This window comes from Manis javanica, chromosome 2 (genome assembly GCF_040802235.1).
Source record: "Manis javanica isolate MJ-LG chromosome 2, MJ_LKY, whole genome shotgun sequence".
NCBI classification, from domain to species: domain Eukaryota; kingdom Metazoa; phylum Chordata; class Mammalia; order Pholidota; family Manidae; genus Manis; species Manis javanica.
The window spans coordinates 52,405,345-52,429,530 of record NC_133157.1 but is presented as its reverse complement, the minus strand read 5'-3'; the positions used below and the strand labels follow the sequence as shown (position 1 = coordinate 52,429,530).

General features: G+C 38.5%; 1 protein-coding gene across 10 annotated transcripts in view; it reads right to left on the bottom strand.

The window, feature by feature from the left end:
- The window catches only part of FREM1 (FRAS1 related extracellular matrix 1), a 156,291-nt gene extending 136,167 nt beyond the window's left edge, over positions 1 to 20,124 (bottom strand). For 3 of the 10 annotated variants that reach the window (XM_073228492.1, XM_073228491.1, XM_073228495.1), the window contains exon 1: positions 6,457 to 6,957. The gene's annotated coding sequence lies outside the window, so the exon portion shown is untranslated. Of the gene's footprint in view, positions 1 to 6,456; positions 6,958 to 19,707 lie in introns of those variants that run through there. The other 7 variants (XM_073228486.1, XM_073228487.1, XM_073228485.1 and 4 more) reach the window with 6 other exon arrangements.
- Positions 20,125 to 24,186: the final 4,062 nt, after the last annotated feature.

Here is a 24,186-nt window from a genome sequence, read left to right as displayed (position 1 = left end):
TAGCGCATAGTAGGCATTCAATAAATGTTAGTGTTCCATTACAAGCATCACAACTATTATCACAACTACTCATCCACCACTGCCTTTTCCCCTTTCCCATCATGTGCCTCACCTTGACCAAGGAGCCTATCTCCGTGAAAAGGTTTCTCTACTCACTGCTCACCACGCTACATTCTCTGAAAGGACCACTGGACGATGACAAGTCCACTGAAATAGCTGCCTCAAAGGCTGCCAGTGACCTCCACCTGACGGATCAAACTGAGCTTTGCTTGGACACTCCTCTCTGATTTCTGCAGCACCCAGCAATCCCCTCCATCCACATGTTCTGCATAAATGCCTCTCTCCCAGCTCACGTGACTCAGTACACTCCCAGTTCTCTTTCCACCTCACCAAAGCCTGTTGCTCTTTTATTTGCTCTTCCCTCTTTCCACCCTCTCTTTTCACATGTCTTGGTCATATTGCACCATTAAAGATGTGATGCTTCTTAAAACTTTGACCTCACTCACTTCTCACTGCATATCCATTCCCACGGCCTTTTGTTATCACCTCTTGGCTAATGTATCCCCAAAACCACAGCCCTACCCTCTCCCTTAACCTCTAGTTACACATTCACAGTGACCTGCTGGGCATGTTCCACTCCATGCCCCTTGCTCATCCTGCTCGCTGCTTGGAATCTCTTTCCTTCCACTCTTAATAAAATTCTTCTCACATATTCACATCTCATGAATATCAATTTTTAATATTAATTAATTCATATTAATATAATTGTTGCTATAAATTAACACTAATATTAGAGTTAATTTCACCTCTTGAAATTAATACCTCCAAGATCCCTAAGACCTGACTATTCCATTTGGAAAGATTTCCTTCCTGCTATTGCAGAGAATCACATTTAATTTAAACCCATCACGGGATATTATCACCTCTTACCTGATAGTGTAGCTAACTATTTATGTGGTTTGAAGTCTTGAGGACAAAACTGTTGCATATGATATGCATTCAATACACATATCCTTACATGAAACCAGCAATTACTCTTCGACATGCCCCTGAAGCCAGTAAGTTTGCTTTCAACAAGCACAACTGTACAACTCTACATCCCCCCAAATCAACTGCATAAATATGGGAAAGAGCAGGCCTATTTGGGCAGTGATTTATGGGGAAAAAAAATAGTCTGCCTTCAACTATTTGAAGGAGGAGTGACTTTACTCTGTGCTTCCAGAGTGCAGAACCAGGAGGCTAGGAGGAATCTCAGCTTACTTTTAGAAAGAGCTCTCCTTCCATATTGTCCAGCAAGGGCTGAGGGACACACACAGTAAGAGGTCCTTGTCTCAAGGAGGGAGTGTGGATGAGGTACTTTCTGGGTCCTTTTAACCGTGAGACTGGATTTTCCAGTTTGACTGTCCCCTGCCTACCTCACGATTCTCCTTCCTCCCTGCCACTGGCAAGCTAGTCGCACATGCCTTCTCCCCTCCTTATACTTTCCGCATTGCCCACTACAGGCCTTTACATGTTTTTCTGTGCTGTTCCATGTGCATTGAGCACCCTTCTCTACCCCCACCACGCACCCCATCTGCCTGGCTAAATTCTACCCACCCTGCAGGTCTCAGCCTCCCAGACCTCCCAGGGATATTTGCTCACTTCAAATCCTACAATATCCCTTACCACACAGTGTACACCTACAGACATTTAATTGTTTATTTGTATTCATTTTTTTAAATGTCTGCTTTTTACCCAAGTCTGTAAGCCTCTTAAAAATAATAACCATGATTGTTCAGCTTCTTCAAGTATCTCCAGTCCTGGTCACTGGGCCTGGCACAGAGATGCTCAACAAATATGAATTGAGTGACTGACTCACCACAGTGCAAACACTGAACCTGTAACTAAACTGGTGGGAGAAAGAGAGAGCCACATGTTTGAATGGGTATGCCATTTCATTTGGTGCTAGACCATAGGTTGACCAGAGCTCCAAATTGTCAAACAAACATTTCCTCCTGAGGTTGGGCCCCTTGTTATAATGGAGCAAAATGCCCAGAAAAACAAAATGATTCCTCTCCTTACATATTTATCTGAAACAGCTATTGAAGTCTCTTATTCTGGAAAGTCAGGAAGAAATGAGGACAGAATGGTTTTCACATCACCCTTGTTCTTTCCATACTAATCGCTTTGGTGTCTGTGAGCTCACTGATCTATTTCATGCTTCTACTGAATTTGGGAGAAGGAATCAAGTGAGAACTAGGTTCTGATCAGAATTAAAGGCAGAGTGAGATCTGTTTTGCCCAGTCAATAAGATCTGGAAGAAAGCTTTATTTCCCACTTCTCTTTCTTTTTCACCTATAAATTGAGTCACTTGTCACATGACTAATTCTTTACACACCCTTGCTGGCCCTCTTCAAAAGAAGAAATGTTTATTGAGCACTTACGGTACATCATGCACCATGCTAGGTGCTTTCCAGATGTCTTTTAGCCCTTATAAAACACTTGTTGAGGGATCAATCCCCTCATTTTACCCCCAAGAAAACTGGCTAAGTAAGTTGGCCAACATTATAGAACCAAAGAACCTTCAGCCCAGAACGGAGCCCAGCTGGAATGTTTTCAAAGGCCATTCATTTTTCTCCTACACCACTCCAACTGAGCATTTAAGCTCTCCTGTCAATACTATGTTTTGGTTTCAAAACAATCACTAATGCTTATCGGACAAAACAAAATGACCTCACTGTGTTATAACAAAGGGGACAGAACATAAACCAGAATTAAAACATTGCTATTGTGCTGCTGCTCTGTGGTCTCCTTCCAAGAAGGAGAAACACTTTTACATGAAAGACAAATCCAGGATATGAAAGGAATTTGATAGAAAACAACTTTTAAACATTTGGATGAATCCTCATCTGGTGTTGGCAGCCGCGCCCAGAAAATGGCGCCCAATGCAGGGCAGCCGGAAAGCCCCGAACTTCCTAGTGACAAAACATCCCACGCCACTAAACCACATGCTAATTGCGCCTTGGCATAAGGACCAATGAGACCCACCAAATTGTTATGCTAATGAAGCGTATGGAGCCGCACCAACCAGGTCAGAGCATGAGAACTATATAAGCAAGCCTCTCCTTCCCCTCTGGGTCCTGCCCAATGCATTTGTTTCACAAAGAGCTGAAGAATAAAGCTTTCTGCAGAAGAATCATGCTGTTGTTGCGTGCTGTTCTTGCCGGCGAGGACGGGGCGCGCGACAATCTGGAAATTTTAATCCTTTCTGAAATTCTCCTAATTCCACAATGGTTGTTGGCTCATAATTTTCAAAATTAAGAATTTTTGTGCTAACAAGAAGCTTAGATCTCGGATTAAAAATACTGTGGCATTAAGTGTGACCTCGTGAGACAAAGTCCAGGTCCACTTATTCCATGAGAAGCATTCAGGGAGCATTTGTAAGTATTGCCAGCTGATAACACTTGATAGAATGCAGAGATGGGGCCCTAGGGAGGGGGGAAACCAGTGGGAGGCCTTAGAGCTTAGTGAGTCCTGGTGTGTTATCTGCCCCTGTCTCTAAGGAGGATGGATAGGGAATTTTCAAGGATTTAGTACAGAGCAAAGAGTGACGTCCAGTCTTAGCAGTCTTTGGATGGTGCACAAGAGGAGCATTTGTGATATCATGCCAGCAACTCCATAAATAGGGAGGGATAGGGGTGAAACCAAAGGCTATTTTGCCATACTCTTTAAAATTACTGGAGGTCAAGAACAGTTTGTCAAAAACACCCTAACTCTGCAACATCCCTATCCTCTGTCCTCAGTGAGTAGTTTCCCACCCATACAGATCTTCAACAGCCGGGGGCTACGGCCGTCAGAAAAGCGCATAGATCACACATCTCTTTCTTATCTTGATGGCCAAGTTTTAGAGCCCTTTGAAATGTTGCCCCAGTCACCACAGTAAGAGAAACTCCAGTACAGACAAAACGCGGGATTTCATTAGGGAGTTGTTTTTCCCCCAGCCCCTCAAAGGTCTCTGTTTAAGTCTCTCACCTAGTAGCACAAAAGCCATTAAAGCACTTGAATGAAAGGGTCAGGTTGCAAGCTGTGCAAGTATGGAGGCAGGCGAGCCCTGTCCAGACCACCCAGCTCTCCAAAGGGGGTAGCAGCACCAGATTCAGACAAGATTAGAAGCTGCCACCAGAGTAACCTGGCCCAGGGAAACAGCCTGGCAACTGAGTTATAGGATCCCACCGTGAGGAATGGCTGTGTGCTCTGTAAAGGGGGCATCTGTCTAACTGACTATACTGGTGGTCTTGATTCTTTGTGAGAGAAAGAAAAGTTAAAAGATATTTTTGAAAAATTTTAAGAAAAGCAGAAAGTCAAATCTTTTAGGTCTGTTTACAAAGGAAACTAAAGAACTCCCATTCCCCTGTATCTGCATTTAGAAAACTGAGCCATTTTCACCAATGTCAGAATATCAGAGCTGGAAAGATACCAAATTTATTTAATTCAACACTTTGGCTTATTGATGGTGGAAGGGAAGGTTAGAGAGATTAGGTGGCTCATCCACAATGGGTTGGTAACCCATGAGATTTGAAGCACCGTGAGGACAAGGACACTGTCCCCACTAACACACTGATCTTTTTGGAGTCCTTGGAAACCAGCACAGAGCCTGGTACGCAGCAGGCACCACAAATATTTGGGATGGGGATGGTGGTAGGGGAAAGGAAGTCCACATGCTTTTTTTTTTTTGCTATAAATATACAATGCCATAAAATGTCATTAGGGATGGGGCTGGAGGCTGAGTCAGTATTTTTCATATGTTGTCAAATAAGGACTTCAACACAATGCGGGAATCACTTCCGTTTATCCTAATGCCTATGCGTTGGTCCAATCTAAATTCAGTTTCTAGAAAATTAGACTCCCGAACAGTCCCAGGAAATAATCCAGCTCAGTTCAACCCAACTCTGCCTAGCCCATCCTCAGGTGTGGGGCATCCCCAGGAAGCTGATGAAGAATTAAGAACAGCCTTGGGTTTAAAGTTTCTGAGACAAACATTGCTTGGCCATGTGGGGCAGGTCAAAGCCACACAGCCAAATGCGTAGAGACAGGCAGACACAGTGTGCAGGTACCTTTGTCCAACTCTCTTTCTCACTCATGGGAATGGAAAGGGGAGCAAGAAAAAACAGCTGAGGTTGCTGGGAAAGCTGGTGAAAAGCCTCGGTTTGCCAGCCAAGCATGCAAAACCATGTAGCACATAAATTACGTTCAACGTCAGCTCAAACTCTAGTTTATTACTTAGATATGAGTTTAATATTAACGAAGTACATGAAAAGAACTTAACTGCCAAGGACGTTGTAGAGCAGTGCTCATCCAAGTGTGATCTCACCTGCCTCACTTGGCAAATTCCGAGCCCTGTCCCAGCCTTACATTCTTTGGGGATGTGGCCTATGTTACCTGCCTTTCACCAAGCACCCAAGTGGTTCGTATGCACACTTAGTTTTGAGAATCCCTGGTGGAGAGAAAGAGCAAATGTAAACATTTTCCTAGAGTCATACTGAAGGCACTTATTTCAAGTAGAGGCAACTCTTCAAGCTTTAACTACAGCTAAGAATGGTGGTATCAGTTTTCCAGAGCAGAAACCCAAAGAGCATTTTAATAACTAGGTCTGGTCTGTGAAGCAGCCCTGAAGAGGTTAATCCCTCCAGCAAGATTCCCAGGCCATCCACTGCAACCAGCCCCCGGAAATGCTCTTGTTAAGCTTTGTAATTCACACCAGGCAAGGAGACTGAGCGCAAGAGTAAAAAAGCAGAAATGAAATTAAATGCCTTGAAAATTATTTTTGTGATCCAGATGAAAACTAAAAGAAACCAGTTACTACTATAGCAAAGTCTCTGGATCAAAGCTGGCTAAAGAGCAGAAGCAGCTTAAATACAGCCCAAAACTTCAGAACAAAATGATTCTTTGCCTCCCCAACACTATCACTCATCTCCATAAAAACAGAAACCATACTTTTAAAAATATGGACTCAAATATAACTAAATTAAAGCAAAGGTATCCAAAAACCATCTCATCCAAATTTCTATATCTTCACACCATGAGGATATCTGTTTTGTTATTTTTGCATCTTTTCTCTTTGCTATTTTATTTAGCTTAATTTGAGGAAAATCATTCTGATTTGGGGGAAAAATTACAAAAGGTAATAAAAATGGCTATTTCATTGATAAGTGTCACTGGAGATGGATTCAGAAGAATGTTATAAATTTGGATTATGTAATAAAGAGACTTCCATTCTTGGCCCCTGGGTTTTTTTTTTACATTTCAAGTTGCCACCTTCTGAGTTTACATGACAATTAAACTTTTGCAAGCAGACTGTATATGCTTCTTGCCTGGTTACTTGGAGTTAACCGCTACTATGCTAGGAACCTCTGGGACATGCTACTAACAGGACATTCACAGTCACAATGAGAGGAAGTACATAACGCAGATACTTACAGGTAGTTGGTTTCCTTTCCAAGCCCAAAAGCTAGAAATCCTTGGCCCAGGCGGGCAGGATTAGAGTCACTGACCCGGGGAATCTCTGGTTTAAAGGGCTTTGAGAGGAAGGGGGAGGAAAACAACCCAGGGAAGGAAGGAGCCGAAATTCCAGTCTTCCAGGTCAGCTGAGTCTTAGCTGTCTTTGTACTACGAATCCATTAACCCAGCCATGTGAATGGAGGTTCACCCACACACTCCACTCTCTCTGCTGGTCTTCCCAAGGCTTCTGCGGCAGAGGCGGCGGCTTGAAAACTTCCCGATTACCCAGCCTCAGGACTCCCTCCCAGAAGGGCATGATAAAGGATGCCTGCAAGTGTTTGCAGGGAGCCCGACCCCCCTGGCAGAGAGCTCCAGCTCATCCAGGCCTCCTGCTGGCTGAGTTCGCAGGGACAAAACTGAGCTTTTGTTAATAAGGCCAGTTGCTTCTCTGCCTAGTCTCTCCCTCGCTTCCCCCCTCACTATTAGCTCTGTGCTGACTGCTCTGCGGCTGGCTGCGCTGAAGCTGCCTCTCCCGTGCACAGCACACAACACGCACATGGGCACACGTACACACGTACCCGCACAGTCATCCAAGCCCACCACATACAGATGCGCACATGCCACACACACACAGCACCTGCAGGCATGCACACACGTACCCACAACAGACAGGTGTGTGCACAGGCACACACATGCTCACACATACCACACACATAGGGACACACACACATACACACATGGTTTTTTCCTGAATCTTCAAACTCTTCAAACTCACTTTTTCCCTGAACCTCTGTTCTTTCAACAAATTCCCATCCTGAAAAGTTTTTATTCAAAATGAGACAAGATGCATTATTAAAATGCTCTTCAGCATTCAGAGGGGAGGGGGAAGGGGAACTGGCCCCTTTTAATTTTTGCTGCGGGCTTTAAAAGAAAAATGGAGATTCTAGGGTGCTGTTTTTAAGTACCACCTTAGTCCTTCAGTTTATATGTCTTTTATAAAATCCACAAAAATTCCATTAATCTTATCTCATTTGCATATACTTCAAGACCCCACCGATTCAGATACACCTCAGGTCAGGGCGTGTCCTCCCAGCAGAGATTCCTTCATTCAGTTAAACTTGTCAGGATTCAGTGGGTGGGGTGAAAGTCTTGCTGCTTAAAAACTGCATAATATAATACTTTCCTGTATTTCCTCTCTACCAGAAAAAAAAAAGGCATACCATCTGGCCTAACTTTTAAGTTGACCATAAATAGAGAACTTAGAGTATTATCTCATTTGGGGGAAATGTTTACATGGAGGCACATCTGGCTATTCTAAACCTTAGCCAAAAGTATAGGCACTATGAATCCAAGTCAACCTGGATTGCAGTTTTCCTTAACTAGGCCACCGTGCCATATCCCTTTCCTAAAGCAATGACAGGAAGAGAGAGGAAAATGGAAAAGAAGGGAAGAAAATTATGTGAATAAGGAAGGAAAATGAAAAAGAATGCAAAAGAACAGAGAAATGCAATTATTTTATTTTAAACATGCTTTATGGATACTTTAGCAATGAATGGTACATATACACTTACTTAAAGTCACCAGAAATTCAAAATCTTCAAGAATCTCTTGATTCACTCCATTTGCTCTGAGAAAAAATGGATGAAATGTCTTGAAGAACCACCAAGCTCCTTATAAAGAAGTAATGTTTCATATAACTTTTATGAGGAAAAATACCTTTAGCATTATAAGCAAAAAATAATAAACAAACTTAGATTGCAATGTATTTCAAAATGTCTGCAGGAAATGTAATTTTCACTAAGTTAATTACATACATGATGCTTCACCTCAGTTTACACTGAAACATACTATAGAATAGACAGAGTTAGATTAGCCAAAATATCTTGAAATCATAAGTATCTGCTTATACAAGTAAGTCACTCTTTCTCTTGTTGTCTTCCATAAAATGATAGGGGCTGTGGCAATAATATAATTATCAAAGAGTCTAAAGCATACTTTAATAAAGTACTCTTTGAACAAGTTGAAATGCAAGCCAGAATGTTTAAGAATAACTATCCAAAGAAATAAAGAATTCTCCCCCTAAAAGCATGTGCTACTGAACTTCATGCTAGAACAAAATGCATTTTAAACAAATTCTGTTTCCAACCTTAGGGATGGAATGATATAGAAAATATAAAATGTCATGTGATGAGTATTGACATACCTTTTTGCATTGTAATATATATACTTTTTGTTGAATTGTGTAGAATATAGCATGCTCTGAGAAGCACAGCCAATGCCTTCCCCAACAGCTCATAAAAAAGAATTAGGAGTGTGCCTATGAAATGTCACTGACGGCACCAAGCACAGAGGTGTTACCCACTACACTATGAAAAACCTGATGACTATAGGAAACAATGCTGTGACAAAAGACTATCAATCCCAGGAGTGGAAGGGTCACACTTTAAATAAATCAAATTAAGACAAATACATCAATTAAATACAAGCAAAATAAACACCCTGTGTACCAGAAAAGAACAGAAGCACAACCTAGCAAGAGAGTTCTGGACAGAAACTGCTGACCTCAGAGTTTAGGGCTGATAGGGTGGCTAGATAATAAGAGAGAATGAAACAGCCCCCGAGAAAGGTGGGAAGAAGAGCCATATGTACTGCTTGAAACCAGAAAAGTGTAGACCAGGATCACTTTTCAACATGTACGCAAAATCCTAAGTAATATCTGCAAATCAAATCTCACTATGTATTTTAAAAGCTATTATGACCAATAGGGCTTATTTCAGGATTACAGGGATAGTTCAAAATGAAAACATAGAGCAGTTTTAATATATTAAAGGAGTAAAAAGAGAAATATTAAGTGAACATCTTAGTAAATGCAGAAGAGTAGTATTCAGCAAAATTCAATACATATTTGCTAAAAACAAACACTATTACCCAACTTGGAATAGACATCTTTTTACTCGATTGAAGACATGTATCAGAAATCTCATACTTAATAATAAAATTTTAGTAACCACTGAAGGAGGAACAGGACAAAAAGGCCTGGTGGCATGGCCACAGTTCAGCACTGAGTAGGAGATCCTTGCCAATACAATACGTTAAGAAAAAAATGAGGTATGAGGATTGGAAAGGAAGACAATAAACCTTTTATGTGTAAGAGATATGAGTTTCTCTATAAAATATCTTTAAAAAATCTTCTGAATGAGGGCACTCCTGACAAGAGACACAGAAGAGACAGTGTTTTCCAATACCCACATGCATGCAACCAAAGAACACAGCTGTTAATAACAAAGGGTCCTTCTCCCAGCATTTTGTTTTATGGCTGGAACCAGTGGTCCAGGGGGAGACCTGAAAGAATGAAAGATTCAGGTCCTTTCATGAGGACTAATGCTCAAATTCTGGGCTTCACTGAATCTGTTCGAACAAATGTTTCCCATCCTCCATATTCAAAGCTTAATGCTTGTGGAAATGGAAACTTCAGACTAAAAATTCTACTCATCATATTATCATTTCCACATTTGTTCACTAAATTTCAGTGGGAAATCAGAATAAACTGACTCATTCCATTCCACTGAGGCCTCACATTTGAAAACCAAACATGCAATGCATTTTTCTCATTAATAATCAACTCGAACAAAGCTTCAGATGCTAGCATTAAAGTAAACAGAAATTAGGATTTCCATGCATATTAGGATTTACTAAGAACATTAAAAACATGAAAATTTCATCAAGAATCCTGTTTATGTCCATCTTTTATAGGAAAGAGGAAAATGCATGAAAGGTAACATAATTCTATGATGTTTTACATTTCTACTATCTTTGGGAGATTTGGGAGTGATTTGGTCTTTCATATCTTAGCAGCAGGAACAATTTTATCTTTTCAAGCATAACACAAGGAGTTCGGAGTCTTCACTTACTGATGCTGGAAAATCTCCTAACTCCAGCTCTCTCAAAAGATGATGCATTTGCATCATTAAAAAAAAAATATATATATATATATATATATACTTTTTATATACACACACACATATATATACACAAATAAATATATATACACACACACATACATATACACACAAATAAATATATATATGCACACACACATACATACACACACACACACACACACAAACGCAGTTATTAATTTTTTTAAAATCACAGCTTAGCCCAAGTCAGAATACTGTACCCTGAAAGTCATAAAACAAACCCAAGCTAAAATGCTTTTCATATCCTAGGAGTAAATGGCACAAATCTACTAACAAAACCCCAGACTTGCTTAGAAAGATGAGGCTGAAGTCACATACTGAATGTGTCTTGCAGGAACCAGAATATGCTGATCTACTGAATTCTCTTCAACAAGGGTTACTGAGCCCTAGTATAAGCTAGGCTGGGATGAGTAAGACCTAGTGTCTGCACTCAAAAACCTTACAATGCAGTTGGAAAGGTAAGATAAGAATACAGCTGACCCTTAACAACTTGGGGATTAAGGACACTGACCCCCATGGAGTTGAAAATCTGCATATAACTTTTGACTCCCCAAAAACTTAACTAATAGTCCACTGTTGACTAGAAGCTTTACCAAGAACATAAACAGTCAATTAATACATATTTTGTATGTTACATGTATTATATACTATACTCCTACAATAAAATAGGCTAGAAAAAATATTTTTCAAATTGTTGCCAGTCTCCAAAAGTTTCCAATACATTTATTGAAAAAATCTGCCATGTAAGTGGACCTGCTCAGTTCACACCTGTGTTGTTCAAGAGCCAACTGTATGGAGAAATATTGAATATTGATAACACATATTAAATTTGTTCTGTTTTAATAATTAAGGATAGCTAATAATTATTGAACATGTACCCACTTCTGTACATTCTTATTTACATGGCTTTATTAGCTCATTTAATCCTGACAACAATTCTAATACCTTGAGTGGATCTAGGGGCTTGAAATATAGCATCCATTCCCTCTTGCTCTATTGCCAAGCTCTCTCTGCTTTACTTTGCATATTGACCTTATTTTCTCCTGATACAAACAGGCTTTGTCTTTTTCAACTCATTAACTAATGAATTAATTGTATCTTTTGTTGAAATAGAGTTGACATGCAATATTAGTTTCATATGTTCAACACAGTGATTCAACATTTATATACATTATGAAATGCTCACCATGGCAGGTGTAGCTATACAGGTTTTTCTCCCGATAAAGAAGACCACCAGCAGCCCAGACCTACATTCCTATGGCTTGCAATTCAGGGGAAGAGAGTCACCTTACAAATTAGTTTTGGCAGAAAAACCCTACAACGACTAGGGAAGGAACAGGGATTGTAGATGTTGACACATCATGACAACATGGAGTGGTGAAAGATTTTCCAAGTGGCAGCAGAGGAGGAGGGATGGGAAAGCAAGGTAGTCAGGCACAACGAGAGGCATCTGTCTAGTTCAATCTTTGAGGCATTAGGAAGCCACCAAAGGGTAGTTTCCCTTTTTTTTGATTGAAAAATGTTTGACATAGAACATTTTTTTGAATTTAAGATATACAACTTGTTAATTTGATAAGTTTGTATGTTGTAATATGATTGTCATTGTAGTGATATTTAGCACCTCTATCATGTTACATAATTATCTGTTCTTTTTAATGGTTGGAATAATCAAGTTCTAGTCTCTTAGCAAGTTTGATGATTATAATACAATATTGTTGTCTATATTCACTATACTATGCATTAGATCTTAAGGGCTTAAAAAAGAAGTGAGCTATCAAGCCATAAAAGACATGGAGGAAATTTAAGTTTATATTACTAAGTAAAAGAAGCCATTCTGAAAAGGCTACCTTTTATACAGTTCCAACTCTACAATATTCTAGAAAAGGCAAAACTATAGAGACTGTAAAACCATCAGGGGTTGCAGGGGAAGAGACAGGGATGAATAGGTGGAGCACAAAGAATTCTTAGGACAATGAAACTACTCTGTATGATAATTGAACGGTAGATACATGTCTTTATAAATTTGTCCAAATCCGTTAATGTACACCACTAAGAGTGAACCTTAACACAGTCCATAGATTCTCGGTAATGCTGGTGTGTCAATACAGGTTCAGTTATAACAAATGAACCACTTTGGTGGGGGGGTATGGGTAATGGAAGGAGGTCATGATAATGGAGGAGTAGGGGGTATAAGGGAAATCTCTGTACCTTCCACTCAACTTTGCTGCAAACCTAAAAGTGCTCTAAAAAATTAAATCTAATTTTTTTTTAATTCAGAAGAAAAAGAAAAGCAATGGTGCCTCTGGTCACAATCTCTGGAACTCTCTCAGGAGAAAAGACAGTCTTTAAGAATTCCACATGGAGAAATTGGAACCCTGATGCACTGTTGGTGGGAGTGTAAAATGGCACAATCACTACAGAAAACAATATGAAGTTTCCTCAAAAAAAACCACACATGGAATTAACATATGATCCAGCAATTCCATTTCTAGGCATACCTCCAAAAACTGAAAGCAGGTTCCCAAAGAGATATCTGTACACACTTATTCGTACCAGAGTGGCCAAGAGTTAGAAACACCCAGATGTTCATCAGTGAATGAATAGATGAACAAAATGTGGTATTTAGATACAATGGAATATTATTCAGCCTTAAAAAGGAAGGAAATCCTGTCACATATTATCGTATGACTGAAACTTGAGAACACTCTGCTAAGTGAAATAAGCAAGTCACAACAAGACAAATACTGTATGATTTCACTTGTAAGAGGCACCTAAAGTAGTCAAATTAATAAAAAGAGATGGTAGAATGGTGGTTACCAGGAGCTGAGGGAAGGGAGAAAAGAGGAGTTATTGTTTAATGGGTAAGAGATTCAGATTTGCAAGATGAAAAAGTTCTGGAGAGTTGTTTCACAAGGTAAATATACTTAACACTGTTGAACTTCATACTTAAAAATGGTTAAGATGGTTTTTAAGGAAGGATATCAATATTCACAGATTTATTTTTTTAATTCTTCTAGAAATTCTCACTCTACAAGCCCCAGATCACAAGGATCTGGCATAATGTGAAGAATAATCAACCCTGCAATGACCACTTTATTAACGTTAAAAAAAAAAGAAAACTCCTGTCTTTACTTCCGAGTATAGTTACAGGTTCCCACTTGGTTACAATCAATTCACCAAGGAAATCTATTTGAGATGCAGGAGAGGGTAGGATGAAAAGTTGCTTTTCTGAAAGTTTTCTTTGTTAGTTTCGAATTATCTCTTCCTACTTCTGGATCTCAGGACCAGTAGCACTTATTTACACTTTTCCTTAAATTAAATATTTTTTAAAATAGATATTTCTCCATGTCTAGGAACCTTTTGTGGATCTTCTCTGAAATAAGATCAAATACACTTCTCAAAACCTCTTTTCCATGAAGTGGCAATTGGAAAACCTATATTATTTAAGAGCAAAAAATATGATATTCAAGTGACACAATGGAGTTGGTTGGCTTCAAATAGGAGAGTAAAAATTACCAGTTAGCTTTTCTGGAGTCTATAGACCCTGTCTCTATCCATCTGCTTTCACTTTCTAAACTTTTTACTAAATTTTCCACTACTTGTGAGAATAATGTAAAAATACATGATTTCAGGGAAAAAAAAGCTATCCCAGCATTTCAGATATAAGTACATATATCAACCCTTGTTCATAAAAGGCTGCATATAGTCATGGGGTTTCCTTAGTTAAATCTCTGTACTGTATAATTCTGTGGTTTGCAGAGCCTTTTTAATACATAGTGTTTTGATATTGTCTATTTTGAAGCCCAATAACTCAAATTAATAAATAATATAAATAATTTGAAATTTATTGCTGCATCTTGTCCCTGTAAGCATGTAGTAAGTGGCATCCATGACAATGATGATTAGGGTTTATGCTCCAAAACAACTTCAGGGAAGAATCTGAGCACTCTCTCCTGACATCAACAAAAATATAGTTAGGAAACCAACAGATTCAGGGAGCCATGTTGGAAATCCACTGCAGACATAATGGAGATGGCTAAACGGAAAGCAGAGGTACAGTTACAAAGATAAAATCAGAGAAGACTGATCACCTTGTGCTACTCTTTTTTGCTTTTATTCTCTAACATGAAGTCAGTTCATTCATTCATTTGACATTTATTAAGCACTTGACCATATACTGGACACTATCTCAGAGCTAGAAGTATAACAATAAATACAATACATGTAAAGCACTATGAAGAGTCTGGGATTTCAACCTGCTTGAAAGCTAACAAGTTAGCCTGCTGCAGTTTCATGGATGCTGGTAGAAGACAAAAGACTCATGAGTCTGAGACAAAGGCAATTTATTACTCACAACAATTGCTGTAGCCAGCTGTATGTGAATGTTTGCATTGCTTCCCTGAAACTCAGCTCCCAAGACAGTTATAAAGAGGGTCAGATGATACCTGCTTTTGCAGTGGTGTGCATTTTAAAAGAGGACACTTGAGTATGTGGAATCTGCATTTTTTTTATGGGCAGTAAGCCTGCCTGCCCTTCATCCTGGAAGAAGTCATTATCTTTATTAAACTGGGCAGTAAATAAATCTGCCCTCTGCTCTGGACAGAGACACTGTGTGTATCTTCCAAGGCTATTTGCTCACACATCCTTGAAAGGGTAATACAGAATAAAGGCACTCAGTAACTTTGCTCACAACATAGGTAGATACACAAGACACTCATGGAGAATTATCTCCCCCAAATATAATCCCTACTTTCAAGAAGCTTTGAGTCTAAAAAAGGAACTAGAAATGTTAAAATAATAATAAGATGGCAGAAAAAATGATAGTAGTATGCAAGATACTATGGGAGAATCAAGGTACTATGTGCTCTGAACCAAGATGCGGAAGAACATTCAGAAAAGCCATTTCAGAGGACCTAAAATGCCAGGACTACCCCCCAAAAAATGAATAGGGAAGGGCAGATATAGAAAGAGGGAAAAGCCAAAAGGTCATTTTAACGAGAAGCCTCTGCAAGACCAATGGCTTTGAGATGAGAGCAGTTTGCTCTAAGCAGAAATCTATGAGAAGTTGGGTGTCACTGGAGCTTAAAATCTGAGGCTGTGGGTAATGGGAGGTGAAGTGAGATAGGCAAGCAAAGCCTAGGGTTTGGAAAGCCTTTTGTGCCTTGCCAAGCAGCTTGGACTTTGCCCTGTAGTCACTGGAGAGCCACTGGAGGGTTGAAGTAAATGGCTGAATTTACATTTGGTAAATCACTCTAAACAGAAAGCTGTCCATGTCTCTTTGGCTTCTTGTGATTTGGGTGTGATAGAGCAGGTCCTCAGGAACCTCCCCCAATCTCTGATGACATAGGACAAACACTCAGTATGGCTGGCTGCCATCACCCACCCTTGTGCATGCATCGTTGATGACCCAGCAAGATGGTTGGTTCCTCTCTCTCAGCGCTGATAGATGTGCTGTCACTCTCACGGTCAGTCTCAGTCTCCAACTGTGCACCCTGCTGTTTCTTACAGTAAACTTATCAACTCCACTATCTTCAGAGTAGTTGTATCTTGTTCTCTTGGGTTTTAACAGTCAGTGATAAATTCTATCCTCTAATTTCCTTCTCTGACAAGTGCTATCACTAAAAAAAAATGATGGAGAATTTCCTGACGCCTTCTGTTTCCCTTATTGTGGTCCCTCCAGAGCATTTCACCATTAAGTGTTGTTGATGGCAGCACTGGCTGCCTGGGACATGTTACCAATCATGGATGAAAAATAAGGGGGATCATTTTATCATTTATATCTCAAGAATGGGAGTGTAAGTCTTTTCAGAATTCTTGGACTTGAATCCAGTGAGACATTTAATTTTATATCACTGGCAGCTGTTTGGACCTAAAATACACTCTAGATTACTTTATCATCTCCAAATGTTACAAATGGCACCTAGATCTGTCACAATTATGATTACCAGTGATCAACAAGACCTGAATGGATCCCAGAAACTCCATCCCGGAAAAAATTCAAAACCAAAATTTATTCTGTGAGGCACTCTTTTCATGAAAACCTGACCAGCAGTATTTCAGCAATATCAATGCTCTTTGCCCTAGTGAATGGAGTAAGAATTTATTACCCATCCAGGCCACGCTTTTCCATTGATCTGTTATCTTGCTTAACTTCTGCAAAGACACTTTAGAAGCAAGGGGCTATTTGTCAAGTGTTTTCATATTCTTGAATAGTGACCTCTCTGGAATTGACCCTTTACCATCATTAATGAAACAGCAAATGTATTACAACCCTGGGTCCTTATAGTGGCCCTTACTTAGGGTGTTAAATGCACAGACTGCAGCATCCAGTGGGCATTACTTTTAGCTTAGTACATGAAGAGAAGAAGGATGTGAATGGTTGAATCTATTCCAACCTGGCTGAGCTCAGATACACATTAATTACTGCAATTGAATACTGTAAACAGTATACATAATACAATGTTTTGGAGGCTTTCCCATTTCCAAAGCTATTTCATAGATGTGAACTTGTTTGACCATTATAAACACTGTAATTTTTATATTATTCTGTCTATCCTACAGATAGGATAAACAATGACTTTTAGCTATACTTCTGTAGCAAGAGGCTACCTCTGAGGCTTGTAGACACAGAACATGGAATAACACAGATGAATTGGCTTTATAGAAAGGAAATTCAAAACCCAGAGATGTACCCAGTTCCCAGAATTAATGATGGAGTTGAAACATGTATTCAGGTCCTCTGAATCCAAGCCAGGGTTCTACATTACACAGCTTGAACCTTTGCAGTATCTTCCAGGACTTCTAATCCCCTTTAAGAGGGCAAGCCAGGAGCAGCCTACCAATCTTAGCATTTCCATCTAGGGTGGTTGTAAGTAGTCCTCAGTGTGTCAGGGGGTCCTTACTTTTCCATCTGCTGGAAAATATACTGTTAGCCCAGCTCTAACTCCTGCTATGGACTCTCACATTCAGGGCTGTCTTTGACACAAAACGTCATTTGTTCACAATTGAAAAACCTGCAAGAGGATAAATATTCTGAATTCACCAGTTTAGTGCTCTAAAATAGATCTACAAAAGAACAACACAGTAGCTTAGCCATATGTGGAGTCATGGGCAGCAGGAAAGCTTTGGCATTTGCAAGTTGTGTGACCTTGGAGAAGTGTCCTTATCTTTCAGAATTTCAAAAATCTGATGCATAAAATGAGGATTGTCCCTTTAGACACCTCCAGGAGTTGACATGAATTTTGAATGGAACAGTATGCTCAAAAAAGTCCTCTGTAACCTCTGAAGCATTAATGAAATGTCATTAAATTAGCTAATGTATGTATGTAAAGCAACCATTTCATGAGTGCAATGTCAGAAACATGTCATAAATGTTAACTAGCATTATTGATCATATTGTTTATGTAGAAAATATAACACTTTTGAAAAATTTGACAAGAGTAAATTGTTCTCCACATTGCAGATTCAAAACGTTTTCTAGAAAAAGTACTAGCTTTAGGATAGTTTTAAACCATATTTTGAGCTGTAATATGTAAATAGTAAAATACATAAGGTATATTAATCTTAAGCATAGAACCAATGAATTTACACATTCATATATACTCATGTAACTACCACCCAGATCAAGACGTAGAACAGTATCAGCACCCCAAAAGTTCCTCTCATTTCCCTACTCAGTCAACACCCTCCTCCCCTACCCAGAGGTGGCCACTATTCTGGCCTCAATCACCATAGATAAGTTTTGTCTGTCCTTGAACTTTGTATACATGGGATCATACAGTATATGTTATCTTGTGTCTGGCATCCTTCACTCAACATAAGTTCTGTGAGATTCATCCACAGAACTTTTCACATACCAATAGGTTCTGTCTTTTTTTATTATTGTGGAATATACTATTATATGAATATTCAACAATTTACCTATTTCTCTGTTGATGGACATTATAAAAAAATGGTTTGGGTGGACCTATGGGCTTATTTCTCTTGGACATATTTTAGATCTGAAATTGCTGTGTCATGAAGTAGTATATATTTTAGCTACAGCATTTTGAAGTAGATTATAAATAACTCCCAAAGCCAGTCAAACCCAGCCTGACTCTAATTGTGTGGATTCATTACAATGTCATTCATTCAAGAAATACTTGTTTAGCATCTGCTATGTTTCAGGAATATAGCAATGAACAAGGAAGATGTGAAACCTGCCTTCATGAAGCTTACCATCTGGTGGGTGGAAGACATTGAATTAGAAATTAGAATGTGGTACGTATTATGAAGGTGAAGTGCACTTACTAGGAGAGCATACAACAAGCAGCTTGATTGGTCTGAAGGTTAAGTCATTTCCTTGCTTCTAGTAAATGTTAATCGAGTTAAGAATGAGTTGTGACAAAAATCACTAAATAAGGAATCAGAAGATTGAGTTCTATTTGCAGTTTTCCCATCAAGTAGCTCTTACCTTCCTGGAAAAATCTTCAATAATAATGCTATCTTACATTTGTGTCAAAGTAATTTGTTCCTCTTAAATTGTTTGAAGAAATAAGTTTGTAATCTAGTTACCAATTATACAAACAAACCAGTAGAGAAGTAAATCGGAGTCCTCATACTTTTCTGACTATCAAAAGGTATTTTAATACTTTCATGTATAAGTGAAGTCAAGGAAATTCAGTTCCCCTGAAAACAAATTCGTATGTTTAGCTCAAGAAAAATTGTTAATTAACACTACTGTGGTAATTATTTCACAATATATGAGTATCAAATCAATACATTGTACACCTTAAACTTACACCAAGTTATATTTCAATTATATTTCAGTTTAAAAAAAGAATAACTGGTAAGTCCACAGGAGATTATCATTAACTTATCAGGTCTTTAAACAACAGCCTAGAAAGATTTCTATGATTACTACATCAGATTCAGATATCATTCTGATAGAACGTACCCTCAACACGACACAGGATGCAAGGCATATTATCAGCATCTTCTAAGCCAGGAGCCCTCAAAGTACTCAAGAATACCCAGGGGTCCCCCAAGCTGTTTCATGGACTCCATGAACCCAAAATTAGTTTTATAATAATATCAAGATTTTCCAATTCAGCTATTGAGTGCTAGAATTGTTATTCACACCCAGGTCTGGGCATCTGGGGGCTCACACTCAGTCTGGCTCCATGCCCCTCACGCTGGGTGTGCTGGAGGCTTAGCACTTCCTTAGGATCACCAGCCCTGCCCCCCATTTTCAATCAAGGGCACCTCTTACCTTTTGCTCTCAATCTCCCCACCTCTCTCATTCTCTCTTCTCCTCTCCCCTTCTTTTCCTCTGCTTTCTCCCACTGCTTTCCTCTGGTCCCTTCCATTTTTCTGTCCCTGTAGTGCCGAGGGGGTGCTCTGCTTTGCCTTTTGCCACGTGTTTGCTTGTGGGAAGGTCATTCCAGCTCTTGAGCTTCAGTTCTAAGATGCTGGAGTAAAAATAGCTGTTGGTGAGGATTATGGGAGCTGGTTTATGTGTATACCCATTAGCTCTTCAAGAACTACCCAAGTGAAATTGGTGTTATTAATAAAGTCATACAGACAACCAAGAAATGAAAAAAAATGAAATAAAATAATACTAAGATTTTCTTTTCCTTATTCATTCAGTCTCATGAGTATAAAATGTAGTTTTCCAGAGACTATGTGGCACGTGATATTCAAAGAGGATGAATGCAGAAACAGATGTGAAAATCCAGCTGTTTTCCATTAAGTCAGACATTGAAGAGATTTCAAAAATACAAAACACCACCACGTTTTCAGTTACTTTTTGTTTTCAAATTATGTTATTTTTCACCAACATCTATGTTAACATGTAACAAATGTACTGTTTCCTTTGAAATAAGTATTTTAATATTTCTCAGTTTGAATTGCTAATACACTGAATATAGATAATAAACAAAAGCTCTTTGGCATCTTCAACAGTTTTTTGAGAGTGTAAAGCAACCCTGAGACCATGGTTTAAGCACTACCAATCTAAGCAAATGGCTTGCAAACATGTTCAGCTTTCATATGTAACAAGTCCTGCATCCGTGTCTGGCTTTAGCCATGATTATATTAGCAAAATGGAAACAAAGAAAAGGGCTAATAGAAACCAAGGATTGAAATAAAAAGTGCAGGACTTAAACGTTCTCCCCACAAAAATACTGAGCATATATTTCTTTCTGTTTACAGAGAGTGTCGTAGTTTACGACTCCATAGTTACATCCATGATTTAATTTAATCCTCACAACTCTGAAGTAAACAGAAAAGGCATTGTTCTTTCAATTTTGCAGGTGAGGAAGTTGACCTGGAGAGGCTGAATGATTGGTCAATGGCCACAGATCCAACTGGCAGGACTGGGACTAGAATGTAGATGTTTGCGACACGACACCCTATCTGATATACTTTCCATGTAGCAGAATGAAGCAACTGTATCTAGATATTCTCAAAGTAGTATTTTAGCTTAAAATTAAAATAACATTTTAATTTTAATATCTGAATATTTTATAAGTCCATGGTTCTTAATGTTAATTTCCTGATATTTTTTCCCTCAAAAAAGTCAAGGTCATCTTTTCTCTACTTTGACCAAACCTGAATGTATCTTAAGAGAAACTAATTTTCTGGAAGTATCTTTATCCTTCAAGAGTAAAAAAGTCAGATATCCATTTTGTCTTTGCATTTTACCAAAAGTAATCATGTTCTAATTTGGGTTAGAAGCAAATATATCTTCTGAGACAGACTAAGAGGTAAGCTTATATATCCCAAAAGAGAGGAAGCTATCCTTAACACAGCAACCTGAGAGCAGTTAAATACTTTTTCAGAACCAAGTGAGATTTTTAAATTTTAAAAAGACAGATTTTACAAACATTTCCTAAGCTCACATGTTGAATGGTTGTTTTTGTAATTTACTAACAGTTTCATTCTCTAAAGCTCTGCACAATTTGATGGATTAGTCCCTACAATTTGATTAATTTCTTAAACTGATTATTAAGTGATTCTTGACACTTCCATTTCTTTGTGAGATTAATGGCATGCCAACTTCCAATTTAAGGAACCCATTAAAAATGGCATAAAAATGTAAAACCTTAATTCTTTTTGCTGAGTAAGGTGGTCCAGTGTTAAGCACACAAAGACCTTAGCTTCAGTTTGGGGGTAGCTACATGAGAAATTCAAATCATGAAGACAAGTTCTGTAATTTTTATATTCATAGCAACACAAATTGAAATATAACTTCAGTTTAACATAGGTAAACAGCATGGTTGTTAGGGAGTCTTCAAATATTCCTAAATATGAATGAATTTTAGTATTAATAAATGAATAATCAATCACTTTTAAAATATGTCAATGCCTTGAACTTTTTTGGGCTTTTCTTGCCATCTCCAAATAAATGTAAAATATTTGGAATACAAATTTCAAACTTTTGTATTGAAAAATTCAGATATTCACCATTTTGATATTATGATTAAAACTATAGAATTAGTTGAGGGGTAGAATGGAAAGTGAGGTAAGAATTTCTCTTTGGAAACTATCTTCTTAAATTTGACAAGTCACCCCATCATGATTAAAATGGAAGATCACGAATTTGCCAAATTTTGGTGTTTCAGAGATGTTTTTATCACAGAATGATGGAAGACTATACTCATCAATAACAAAACAAGAGAAAGATGAGAAATCCCTAATCTCTGAATGAGGTGCCCTTAGATTTCAAGGGAATGGCAGATAAAACCAACTTGTACTTTCTCCTAAGCAAGTCACAGCACTTCAGCAACAGCTTAGCTTCAGCAAAAACAATCATAAATCTCTTTCTCAAAGGGCCAGCCACTATAATCACAGGTTGGGCCATTTGATCATCAGAGAATTCAAATGTAAAGCATGCTGTGAAAATGTGACCAAAGTGCTTTGCACACTCCCCTACCTCCTGCCACCGACCAGCCTTCCTGGACAGTTAGGGAGGGCAGAGAACAATTCCACCAGAGTAACGGACAAAATTCCCTGTCTCATTCCACAGGCTCCTGCAAAGAAAGACCCTTCACCTTGGTGTTTTCAGGCATCACTCAGTTTATCTTGACATCAAAAATTCATCATCAATGTAAATTAATGGTCCTCTATTCCAACTGAAATGGGAATTTAGAAAAGGGGTGCCATCCAAAGAGGGTTGTCTTCCTTCTTCAAACCAAGTTCTATTTCTATGCCCATGAATCAATGCATATTTTTGGCACATTGTCTTGTCACTCTGTATTAGAAATTTGTAGCATACTTTCAAATTATTCACTAGTGTACCCAAATATTAATTAGATTATTTATTTTAAGATTAGACTTAATTTCAATAAGTAACATAAGTCCTGGCAAAGTAAATATCTTCAGATATGTATGGCAGATTCTGCCCCAGAGGCTAAGGCTTCTTGGACTCTGTTTTGTGAGAGTAGAGAAGCATCTGTTAACTATCAAGAGGCAGGGAATGCATTTTATGATGACTGCTTCCTGGAGAGATAAATAGGAAAAGAAACTTAATTTTTCAACATTCATTCCTTTAAACCTTAACTTAACAGCACTTTTACAACTAATGACCTGGTTTTACAATGCTATCCTAGAGCCGGAGGAAATGTATTTCTTTTACAGCCACTTAAAAATAGACCACTGGAAAAATAAACAAGTGGGACTACATCAAACTAAAAAGCTCTGTACAGCCAAAGAAACCATCAACAAAACAAAAAAAGCAACTTACAATATGGGGGAATAAATTAATAAATGATAATCCAATAAGAGGATAACATTCAAAATGTATAAAGAGCTCATATGACTCAACACCAAGACAAAGCCCAATTAAAAAATGGACAGAGGACATGAATAGACATTTTTCCAACAATGACCAAAAGGCATATGAAAAGATGCTCCACATCATTAATCATCAGGGAAGTGCTAATTAAAACCACAATGAGATATCACTGCACACCAGTCAGAATGGCCACTATCCAAAAGACAAGAAATAACAAGTGTTGAGGAGGATGTGGAGAAAAGGGAACCCTCCTACACTGCTGGTGGGAATGTAAACTGATACAGCCACTATGGAAAGCAGTAGGGGGTTCCTCAAAAAACTAAAAATAGAAATACCATTCGACCCAGTAATTCCACTTCTAGGAATTTAATCGAGGAAAACAAAATCCCTTATTCAAAAAGATATATGCACTCCTATGTTTATTGCAGCATTATGGAAGCAACCAAAGTGTCCATTAATAGGTGAATGGAAAGAAGATGTGGTATACATATACAATGGAATATATTCAGCCATAAGAAAGAAAGAAATCTGCCCTTTGCAACAACACAGTAGACTTAGAGGGTATTATGCTAAGTGAAATAAGCCAGATGCAGAAAGACAAATACCATATGGTTTCACTTATAAGTGTAATCTAAAAAAAAAAAACACAAATGAACAAAACAGCAAAAGAGTCATGATGCTGAGAAGTGACTTGTGGTTACCATGCAGGGAGGGGTAGGAATAGGTGGTTGAAATCGGTGAAGGGGATAAAGAGGCACAAAGTCTCAATCATGATATAAGTTAGTCACAGGGATGAAAGTACAGCATGGAAAATATAGTCAGCAATTTTGAAACATCTTTCTATGTTGACAGATAGTAACTATACTAGTTGGGGAGAGGATTAATAATGTAGGTAACTGTCAAATTACTATGTTGTATACTTGAAACAAATATAATATTGTAAATAAACAACAC